This window comes from Hyla sarda, chromosome 2 (assembly GCF_029499605.1).
Source record: "Hyla sarda isolate aHylSar1 chromosome 2, aHylSar1.hap1, whole genome shotgun sequence".
Classification (NCBI taxonomy): Eukaryota; Metazoa; Chordata; class Amphibia; order Anura; family Hylidae; genus Hyla; species Hyla sarda.
Window position 1 is genome coordinate 503081590 of NC_079190.1, and position 12264 is coordinate 503093853.

The 12264-nt window shown below is 43.4% G+C and overlaps 1 protein-coding gene across 4 annotated transcripts in view; it reads left to right on the forward strand.

The window, feature by feature from the left end:
* Window positions 1–12264, forward strand: part of LOC130357252 (gastrula zinc finger protein XlCGF57.1-like) — an 81140-nt gene that overhangs the window by 42959 nt on the left and 25917 nt on the right. Inside the window, exon 2 of one of the 4 annotated variants that reach the window (XM_056559865.1) lies at window positions 3219–3439. The exons of the other annotated variants lie outside the window; for them this stretch is intronic. The gene's annotated coding sequence lies outside the window, so the exon portion shown is untranslated. The remainder of the gene's footprint in view (window positions 1–3218; window positions 3440–12264) is intronic. 4 annotated transcript variants of the gene reach the window in all.

Below are 12264 nucleotides of genomic sequence, written 5' to 3' on the forward strand. Positions count from 1 at the left end.
TTCATACAGGGAAGCAGAGATGCAAGGGGTTCATACAAGGAAGCAGAGATGCACAGGGTTCGTATAGGGAAGCAGAGATGCACGGGGTTCATACAAGGAAGCAGAGATGCACAGGGTTCGTATAGGGAAGCAGAGATGCACGGGGTTCATACAAGGAAGCAGAGATGCACAGGGTTCGTACAGGGAAGCAGAGATGCACGGCGTTCGTACAGGGAAGCAGAGATGCATGGCATTGGTACAGGGAAGCAGAGATGCACAGGGTTTGTACAGAGGTCTTCATGTCAGCGTTCATTGCACAGCAGCTTCGAGAGAAAATCATGTCAGGAGGGACGTACAGGAGAAATAACACAGTAGCCTGTACAGGCTACTGTGTTATTTCTCCTGTACGTCCCTCCTGACATGATTTTCTCTCGAAGCTGCTGTGCAATGAACGCTGACATGAAGACCTCTGTACAAACCCTGTGCATCTCTGCTCCCCTGTATGAACCCCGTGCAACTCTGCTTCCCTGTACAAACCTTGTGCATCTCTGCTTCCCTGTATGAACCCTGTGCATCTCTGCTTCCCTCTACAAACCCCGTGCATCTCTGCTCCCCTGTATGAACCCGGTGCATCTCTGCTTCCCTGTACAAACCTCGTGCATCTCTGCTTCTCTGTACAAACCCTGTGCATCTCTGCTCCCCTGTATGAACCCTGTGCATCTCGGCTTCCCTGTACAAACCTCGTGCATCTCTGCTTCCCTGCATGAACCCCGTGCATCTCTGCTTCCCTGTACAAACCCTGTGCATCTCTGCTCCCCTGTATGAACCCTGTGCATCTCTGCTTCCCTGTACAAACCTCGTGCATCTCTGCTTCTTTGTACAAACCTTGTGCATCTCTGCTTCTCTGTATGAACCCCGTTCATCTCTGCTTCCCTGTACAAACCTCGTGCATCTCTGCTTCCCTGTACAAACCTCGTGCATCTCTGCTTCCCTGTACAAACCTCGTGCATCTCTGCTTCTCTGTATGAACCCTGTGCATCTCTGCTTCCCTGTATGAACCCCGTGCATCTCTGCTTCTCTGTATGAACCCCGTGCATTTCTACATCCCTGTATGAACCCCATGCATTTCTGCTTCCCTGTATGAACCCCGTGCATCTCTGCTTCCCTTGCTTCCCTGTATGAACCCTGTACATCTCTGCTTCCCTGTATGAACCCCGTGCATCTCTGCTTCTCTGTATGAACCCCGTGCATTTCTACATCCCTGTATGAACCTCGTGCATCTCTGCTTCCCTGTATGAACGCTGACATATAAATGCACAGGGTTCATACAGTGATGTTCATGTCCTGTACAAACCCCATTCATTTCTATGTCCTCTTTATGGGGCTAATGATCACCCCATGAAAAAGCAGAAACCAGCCCGTGCAGTTTGTCCTCCCCCTTGCAGCTTGAGGAAACCTGCATTATACACAGCACACTAACATATATATACTATATATATATATATATATATATATGTATGTATACACACACAGTGTTATACACAGCACACTAATATATATATACAGCGTTATACACAGCACACTAATATATATACCGTATTTATAGGCGTATAACACACACTTTTTAGGCTAAAATTTTTAGCCTAAAGTCTACCTGCATATTATACGCCGATAAGCCGCTGCAGTTCGATGGAGAGACAGAGCAGGCGAGGGGGATGGAGCTGTGTGCGGGGTATGGAGCTGTGTACCGAGCTGTGTACGTCCTCGCTCTCCCCCTGCTTCTTGTGTAATGTAGAGCAGGAGGCCATGAGAGCTCAGTGCAGCTTCAGCTATCACAGGGAGAGGAGATCCTCTCCCTGTGATAGCCAAACTGAGACTGCCGTGCGCGTTGATGCGTGACGGTTAAATATGTCAGTGTGAGGCAATAGGATGTGATGGAGGCGGAGCATCTCATTCTATGGCAAATCTCATTCTATGGCAATGCACCGGTCCCTGGACAGTTCCCCCGTTTTGCCCGGGCACCGATAGGTGGGCAAAGCGGGGGAACCGAACATTAACCCCCCCTCCCCCGGTCTGCTATCGGTCGGTTGCTTGGCCGACCAATAGCAGGGATAGGAGGGGTAGCACCCCTGCCACCAAACTCCTATCCCTTGAGGGGGATCGAGGGTGTCTCGGACACCCCCGATCCCTCTTATTTTCCGGGTCACCAGTGACCCGTATGACCCGGAATCGCGCAAATCGCAGGTCTGAATTGACCTGCGATTTGCGCCCATCGCAGTCATGGGGGGAGTCTCAAGACCCCCCTCGGCGATGTGCCGGGATGCCTGCTGTTAGAATTTCAATACAATAGCCCTGTATTTACCAACCTTGAGTTTATATGATCCCTTTTGTCCCAAAAAGTGTTAAGACCAATTTAAGGTGTAGATTCAGGAAGCCAAAAGGTGAGCTACAGGCTAATATTAACATCCCTTTTATAAAACATTCATATAATATGATCTCTGTAGCATTAATATGCTGCATTGCCCTATTGCAACAATGTTGGTGTGTGTGTATATATATATATATATATATATATATATATATATATATATATATATATATCTGATAGATAGTTATGGCATTATAAGGGTTATTTTTGTTATGCATAGCTATGTAGTTAAATGCTGTGTTAAATTGTCTAAATAATGTTTGGGGTGTCCAATCTTATAATTTGAGTTGCCTGATCAGGAATAATATTATCTTAGGTTAGATGGATAAGGATATCACATTATATAATGGTAGATATAGGCAGATATATCTAAATAATATATGTTATATACTTTCTTATGGTGATATCCCCAGTAGTGTTATGATATACCACAGTATAAAATGTATTTATGATGACCATACAAATGTTATATATAATTTAGACATATTAAAATACTGGCCATGCAGATTGGAAACACATGTGGATACCACTTTAATACATAATATCCATCTATTTACAGTCATCTATTTGAGATTTAAATATGTGGATATTATTCTGATCTAATTGGACAGGAACATCAAATAGTTATATTAAATAGATTGCATAAATATTATAGTCACATGACATACCTATACCCCAATTATAGAAAATATAGCTGTTCTTAAAGTTAATACCCTGTCACAGACTGCCCCCTATAGTTAATGCTAGGAATAGCACAAGTGTAAGGTTAATTGCATAGTCACACCCACCAGATTACATAATATTTAATTAGGTTGGGCTTTAGATAAAGAAAGATTTAAAAACCTGAGGGGGCTGACAATGAGGAGGAGAGACCTAGAGAGGAGACCTAGCTGGAGAGACCTAGAGGGAGACCTGAGGAAGCCCGAGGGGGGAGGATCAATCAGACACCACATCAGAGAGATCCAAGGAGCTGACCTTCCTAAAGAACCTGCATATTGCCTGCATTCCTGAACCTACTAGGCCCAGTATCTGGTAAAGTATAACTTTGATTACCTGTAGTAAGGATTATAATTAATTGGCTTGATATTTAGTCATTCCTGCCTTATTGCGGAGGTGTAATGTTAATGGTGCTAAGTCATTATTAGTGCTATTCGGTAAAGATGCATATTATCGAACATTGTATCTAAATTGACTCAGAGGTATTGTATCTATTATTTCCTTGGGTATATTTGATTGCCAAATATATATTTCCTGCCGTATTCAGGGTGGCTCCGCTGCCCTCTTATATTTTAAGGTGATAGAGACAGTTCTGTTGTGGTAGAGCCATCTTGTGGCCAAATTTGTGCATTCCATGCTACTGTGTATTATTGGGTTTTGTATTGATTAGTTTGATTGTATTTTAATTTATTGTATATTAAATCATTTATATATATTTTACATAGATATTTGTACCCTGTTTTACTAATTGCACAACATAATTACCTATCCCAGAACTCTTTTTGAGGTGTTTTTATGTCCACCTCATAGGATCAATAATATTTATAATTTTTCTTTGATCCTTATTTTTTTGGTATAAAGCGCTTTGCTTTATACACCGGCTATAACAGGAAACAACCGATTAGTGATCTGAAAAAAACTTAAAACAATGGCCCATGAACATATCCTGGCAAACACAGCCCAAGGAACACCGCCAGGCGAGGCCACACCCCCCCCCCATGATAGTGACCCAGTGGCTGACACTTGTGTGGTGACTCACGGTGTATAGCAGGACCACGGGATGTAGCAGTGTAGATGGTGGGGTAAGATGGTATTAACCCCAGGGCCAAGGTGTTGTTAACCCCTAACACCAGAGTGATTTTTGGGTACCGGAACCACACGAATGGTATCTCCGTTATTCTAATGGCTAGATATTGAAAGGAGAGTCCACAACCAGTTATGGTTTAACAGAGGCTTTACTGAGTTAAGACAGATGGAATTATCTTCACAGCAAGGCCAGAATCCCAGAGAGGTGGCCAGGAACACAGAAGGACCTCACAGCTTGCTGGGACCAATTAGACTTGTAATAGACTGTAGATAATTATCTTGAGGCTGGACTTGACTATAGGTAGTGACAGCAGACAGCAGACATAAAATTTTCGGTCTGCGAACGTGAACTTCCGCAAAAGTTCGCGAACCGGGCGAACCGACATTGACTTCAATGGGCAGGCGAATTTTAAAACCCACAGGGACTCTTTCTGGGCACAATAATGATTTAAAAGTTGGGGACTAACACCTGGACTGTGGCGTGCCGGAATGGGATCCATGGCAAAACTCCCATGGAAAATTACATAGTTGATGCAGAGTCTTGTTTTAATCCATAAAGGGCATAAATCACCTAACATTCCTAAATGGTTTGGAATAACGTGCTTTAGCCCCCTTTAGGCATCACATAGTTAGATCCCCCCCTTTAGACAGCACATAGATTCCCCAATATTAGGCAGCACATAGTTACAGCCTCCCTTTAGGCAGCACATAGAGCCCCTTTTAGGAAGCACATAGTTAGATCCCCCCTTTAGGTATCACATAGTTAGATTCCCCCCTTTAGGCAGCACATAGATTCCCCCATGTTAGCCAGCACATAGTTAGAGCCCCTCTTTAGGCAGCACATTGAGCCCCCCTTTAGGCAGCACATAGATTCCCCCATATTAGGCAGCACATAGTTAGAGCCCCCCTTTAGGCAGCACATAGTGGGATTTGAACCCAAGGCCCCAGCGCTGCAAGTCAGCAGTGCTAACCTCTGAGCCACCATGCTACCCTTACCATACATCTAATATGCACGATTGCTAAAATGGACAGAGATGTCAGCAGAGAGTACCAGAAAAATTAGGCATGTACACATGGCTAAAAAATTTGGTATTTTTGCAACCGCAGCTGTAGCAGCGCCCAGAAAAATTGTGGCAGCATAAAAATGCAGCACCAGAGGCCAGAAAAAGGAGGCATGTACACATGGCTGAACTATAAGAACAAGCACATATCCAAAAGTCCAGAAGACTCTATGATGCAGGATGGTGAAAATCACAGAGAAATCCTTTTCCCAAAATAATTTTTCATCAAATCAAGATGAAAGCAGCACCAGAGGCCAGAAAAATTAGGCATGTACACATGGCTGAAATATAAGAACAAGCACATATACAAGAGTCCAGAAGACTCTATAATGCAGGACGGAGAAACAAAGAAATTATTTTCTAAATAAAATTTTTCATCAAATAAATAAACAGAGTTCATCCCTCTCTGTATTTTACTTTTGAAAATTTAAGTTAAAAAATCACACGCAACAAGCGTTCCTTTGTGTAATGGTTAGTACTCTTGAAAATTCAAGTTTAAATTATCATAAAGTCCAGAAGACTCTATAATGCAGGATGGCGAAAAACACAAAGAAATCCTTTTCAAAAGTGCGCCATGGCCGTTTGGGAACGCCTGAAATGGCCACACACCTTCCTGGACTGCTTCAGGACATCCTGTAAGCCTGGGTACTAGAGCACAAAGCGTTGTACAATCAGATTACATACATGTGCCATGCACGGCACATGTGTCAACTTGCCCAACCTCAATGCCGCCAGCAAATTTGTTCCGTTGTCACAAACAACCTTGCCGATCTCCAGTTGGTGCGGAGTCAGCCACTGGTCCACCTGTGCGTTCAGGGCCGACAGGAGCGCTGGTGCGGTGTGACTCTCAAGTTTGAGGCAAGTCTGACGGATCAAGTAAAGCTGCAGCGGTGCTAGTGTTGGTGATGGCGGCAGGCGGGCAAGTGGTAGCATGAGAGGTGCCCGAAGCTAAGCTAGAGGAGGAGAAGGACGGTGCGTCAAGGTTCCGAGCGGAAGCTGTAGTAGATTGGGTGTCTTGTTATAGCCAGTCAACGAAGTCCTCAGAACTTTGGGGGTTCAGGGTACGTGGCCTCTGAACACTGGCCATTCTAGGGTCAAAGGGAATCCCAGCACCACGACGGCCCCTGCGGGGTGACCTTCCTCTGCCTGTCATTTTTTTGGTTAAATTTGCACAAGTGTCACACCAAATGTGATTTGCACTAGGGTGACACAATTTGCCCTGCAGGCAAAAAAAAAAATGGCAACTGTGACGTGAACTGACAGTGACGACTGGTTTTATGTAACAGCCAAAAAAGGTTTTTGTTTTTTTTTAATTTGCACAACTGTCACACCTAATGTGATTTGCACTAGGGTGACACAATTTGCCCTGCAGGCAAAAAAAAAAATGGCAACTGTGACGTGAAGTGACAGTGACGACTGATTTTATTTAACAGCCAAAAAAGGTATTTTTTTATTTTTATTTGCACAACTGTCACACCTAATGTGATTTGCACTAGTTTGACAATGAGCAAAAAAGCTTGCCAGCGGATTTCCAGTTTTAAGCAGTGGTCCCCAACCAGGGTGCCTCCAGCTGTTGCAAAACACACGGACTGATATATTTCAGCCCTTTGAATACTGTAGTAGTTAGTTGCTTTAAAGAAAAAAAGCTTGCCAGCGGAGTTCCCCTTTTATGCAGTGGTCCCCAACCAGGGTGCCTCCAGCTGTTGCAAAACACACGGACTGATATATTTCAGCCCTTTGAATACTGCAGTAGTTAGTTGCTTGAAGGAACTTAAGTTTTATACTGGAGTACCCCTTTTAACCAGCGGTTCCCTCCCAACCAGGGTGCCTCCAGCTGTTGCAAGACACACGGACTGATATCTTTCAGCCCTTTGAATACTGTAGTAGTTAGTTGCTTGAAGGAACTTAAGTTTTATACTGGAGTACCCCTTTTAACCAGCGGTTCCCTCCCAACCAGGGTGCCTCCAGCTGTTGCAAGACACACAGACTGATATCTTACAGCCCTTTGAATACTGTAGTAGTTAGTTGCTTGAAGGAACTTAAGTTTGATTCTGGAGTACCCCTTTTAACCAGCGGTTCCCTCCCAACCAGAACTGATATCTTTCAGCCCTAAAAAGGGCTTTTTTGGGTGCTGTCCTTAAAGCAGATGTTACACTAGTGCTTTAGAAGTAAACTGGACCCTGAATACACCACCTAAAAGCAACCTAGCTATCGCTTTCCCTATACAGCAGGAGCAGCTTCTCTAACCTTCCACTTCCTAAGCCTGCAGCATGCTGAATGAGGCTAAAATGGCATCCGTGCAAGAGGTAGGAGGGTCTGGAAGGGAGCGACTGCTGCTGATTGGCTGTAATGTGTCTGCTGACTCTGACTCACAGGGTCAAAGCTTACTGCAATGTTAAAGTATAGGGGGCGGATCGAACTTCACATATGTTCGCCCGGCGATGTGAACATGCTAAATTCGCTGGGAACTGTTCACCGGCGAACAATTCGCGAAATCTCTATTTTTTAGTTATTGTTTCAGTGACGACTTTGTGAATCTAATGGTGGAGCAAACAAACTTCTACGCCCAACAGTTCATCGCCCACCACCCACACGCAGGCGGTTCAAGGCCATATGGTAATGCCTACATTACGCTGATAATGTGGCATGTCCCCTCCAAAGTGATCCTGCCTATGACTGGCTTTACAAAGTGAGGCCGGTCATAGATCATTTTGGGGCCAAATTTTGGGAGGCCTATGTACCCCTAAGGGAGCTCTCTGTAGATGAGTCTCTTATCAGTTTTAAGGGGAGACTCATCTTCCGCCAGTACATTCCCTCGAAGCGGGTGCGGTATAGTGTGAAACTCTACAAACTTTGAAAGAGTACCTCAGGGTACACTTGCAAGTTTAGAGTATATGAAGGACGAGATTCCCGTATTGAACCCCCAGAATGTCCCCCCACTCTGGGTATTAGTAGGAAAATCGCTTTGGACCTTGTAAACCTATTACTGGATAAGGGTTACCACCTTTATGTGGATAACTTGCATACCAGCATCCCCCAGTTCACATCCCTCGCCACTAGTTCCACGTCCGCTTGTGGGACAGTGCGGAAGAACCAGAGAGGCCTCCCTCTAAATTTTATCCAGACACCTACACCCAAGGGTGAGTCCCGTGCCCTAACCCATGAAAACCTGTTGCTGGTCAGGATAAGAGGGATGTCCCTTTGCTGTCCACAATTCATGGTAACAGCAGCTCACCTGTCCCTGTGTAAGGTACCACAACAACGGTCCTCAAGCCCGATTGTATTCTGGGCTACAATCAGTGTATGGGGGGAGTTGATCTCTCTGAAAACACGGGTATGGTACAAAAAAGTTGCGGTCTACTTGGTACAGGTTGACATGGACAACTCTTTTATACTGCCCCAGTACGCTGGCAACACAGGGACATTCCTCCAGTTCCAAGAAGAAGTCCTAATGGCCCTGATCTTTGGCGACCGGGAAAGAGTAGGCCGGAGTTCCCAAGGAAATGGAAATATCGGTGCCAGGATTGTCCCAAGCCAGCACTTTCCAGGTGAGGTCCCCCAAACTAGAAAGAAGGAACGGTCCCAAAAAAAAAATGCAGAGAGTGTCACAAGAGGGGGATATGGAAGGACACCACCACTCAATGTGACACTTGCCCCGATCATCCGGACTTCTGCATTAAAAGCTGCTTCCATGGATTGCTAAATTTTCTCTTTTCATTTTAATTTTCCATAATTGGACCGCAATGTGCCAAATCCAGATTACATTCCAAATTTTAACCCCATAAACCACTAAATTGCCCAAAAAACTCTTTTATTAAAAAAAATTAAAAAAAAACCTGATAAGACCTCTGGGGGTATTTTTTCCAAAAATAGGTCATGGGTCACTGAGTCATTAGCATCGGGGTCTTTTTATGTCGCCTCAAGTGCGCAGCGCTCTCTCTCCACCTGAGCGTTGTGCGCATTTGAGGCAACAGGTTAGTGACGGCCACACACATCACATTCACAGAATGATGATTCAGAGCATAGGGTTTAGGGCGGCATGTTTTTTACTTTTGGCTATGCTCCGGGTCATCATTCTGGGAACATAATTGTAATATCAGTAGTCAAGTAGCAAATTCCAAAATTCTCCAAAAGCTGAATGGCGCTCCAGCTCTTCTGAGACCTGGTGTGCACCTGCAGAGCAGTTTACATCCAGCATGAGGTATGTCCTTACTCCGAAGAAATGTATTTACACATTTATGGGGACATTTTCTACTATTACCACTTGTAAAAAAGAAAATATTTGGGTTAACCCCAGCATTTTAGTGTACAAAATCAAATTTTTCCCTTTCACATCCCACTTTAATGAACATTTATCAAACACCTGTGGGAAGTTAAGGCTCACTGTACTGCTTGTTACGTTCCTTGAGGGGTGTAGTTTCCAAAAAAGTATGCAATGTGTTTTTTTTTTTTTTTGCTGTTCTGGCACCATAGGGGCTTTCTCAATGCGACATGCCACCCAAAATTTCAGCAAAATTTGTATTCCAAAAGCCAAATGTGGCTCCTTCTCTTCTGAGCATTGTATAGCGCCCGCAGTGCAGTTGACGTCCACACATGAGAAGAAATGTGGTTACAAATTTTGGGTGGTATTTTCTCCTATTACCCCTTGTAAAAATGGTAAAATTGGGGGGGGGGGAATGCATTTTAGTTAGAAAAAAAAATAATTTACACATCCGATTTTAACAAAAAGTCATCAAACACCTGTGGGGTGTTAAGGCTCACTGGACCCCTTGTTACGTTCCTTGAGGGGTGTAGTTTCCAAAATAGTATGACATGTTGGTTTTTATTTTTGCTGTTCTGGCACCTTAGGGGCTTCCTAAATGGGACATGCCCCCCAAAAACCATTTCAGAAAAACTCACTCTCCAAAATTCCATTGACACTCTTTCCATTCTGAGCCCTCTAGTGCAACCACAGAGCACTTTACATACACATATGAGGTATTTCCTTACTTGAGAGAAATTGGGTTACAATTTTTGGGGGGATTTCTCCTTTTAACCCTTGAAAAAATTCAAAAACTGGGTCTACAAGAACATGCGAGTGTAAAAAATGAAGATTTTGAATTTTCTCCTTCACTTTGCTGCTATTCCTGTGAAACACCTACAGAGTTAAAACACTTTCTGAATGTAATTTTGAATATTTTGATGGGTGCAGTTTTATAATGGGGTCATTTATGGGGCATATCTAATATGAAGGCCCTTCAAATCCACTTCAGAACTGAATTGTTCCCTGAAAAATTACGATCTTGAAAAATTTGTGAAAAATTGGAAAATTGCTGCTGAACTTTGAAGCCCTCTGATGTCATCCAAAAGTTAAATCATGTCAACTTTATGATGCCAACATAAAGTAGACATATGGTATATGTGAATCAATATATAATTTATTTGGTATGTCTTATTTCCTCACAAGTAGTTTAAAAAAAATCAAACTTTTAAAATTTTTCATGAAATTGTGGAATTTCTCATCAAGAAATGATGCAAGTATCGACGAAAATTTACCACTATGTTAAAGTAGAATATATCCCAAAAATAATCTTGGAATGAAATTGATAAAGAAAAGCATCCCAGAGTTATTAATGCTTAAAGTAACAGTGGTCAGATGTGCAAAAAATGCTCTGGTCCTTAAGGTGAAAATGGGCTTAGTCCTTTAACCCCTTAAGGACGAAGCCCATTTGGGCCTTAACCCCTTAAGGACCGGAGGTTTTTCCGTTTTTGCATTTTCGTTTTTTGCTCCTTGCCTTTAAAAAATCATAACTCTTTCAAATTTACACCTAAAAATCCATATGATGGCTTATTTTTTGCGCCACCAATTCTACTTTGTAATGACGTCAGTCATTTTGCCCAAAAATCTATGGTGAAGCGGGAAAAAAAATCATTGTGCGACAAAATTTTAAAAAAAACGCTGTTTTGTAACTTTTGGGGGCTTCCGTTTCTACGTAGTACATTTTTCGGTAAAAATGACACCTGATATGTATTCTGTAGGTCCATACGATTAAAATGATACCCTACTTATATAGGTTTGATTTTGTCGGACTTCTGGAAAAAATCATAACTACATGCAGGAAAATTAATACGTTTAAAATTGTCATCTTCTGACCCCTATAACTTTTTTATTTTTCCGTGTATGGGGCGGTATGAGGGCTCATTTTTTGCGCCGTGATCTGAAGTTTTTAACGGTACCATTTTTGCATTGATAGGACTTATTGATCGCTTTTTATTCATTTTTTCATGATATAAAAAGTGACCAAAAATGCACTATTTTGGACTTTGGAATTTTTTTGCGCGCACGCCATTGACCGTGCGGTTTAATTAACGATATATTTTTATAATTCGGACATTTCCGCACGCGGTGATACCATTTATGTTTATTTTTATTTTTATTTACACTGTGTTTTTTCTTTTATGGGAAAAGGGGGGTGATTCAAACTTTTAATAGGGAAGGGGTTAAATGATGTTTATTCACTTTTTTTTTGCACTTTTTTTTTGCAGTGTTATAGGTCCCATAGGGACCTATAACACTGCACACACTGATCTTTTACATTGATCACTGGTTTCTCATAAGAAACCAGTGATCGATGATTCTGCCGCATGACTGCTCATGCCTGGATCTCAGGCACTGAGCTGTCATTCGGCGATCGGACAGCGAGGAGGCAGGTAGGGGCCCTCCCGCTGTCCTGTCAGCTGTTCGGGATGCCGCGATTTCACCGCGGCTATCCCGAACAGCCCACTGAGCTAGCCGGCATGCTTTCGGTTTCACTTTAGACGCGGCGTTCAACTTTGAACGCCGCGTCTAAAGGGTTAATAGCGCGCGGCACAGCGATCAATGCCGCGCGCTATTAGCCACGGGTCCCGGACGTTAGGGGCCCTCCCGCTGTCCTGTAAGCTGTTCGGGATGCCGCGTTTTCGCTGCGGCTATCCCGGACAGCCCACTGAGTTAACCGGCATGGTTTCACTTTC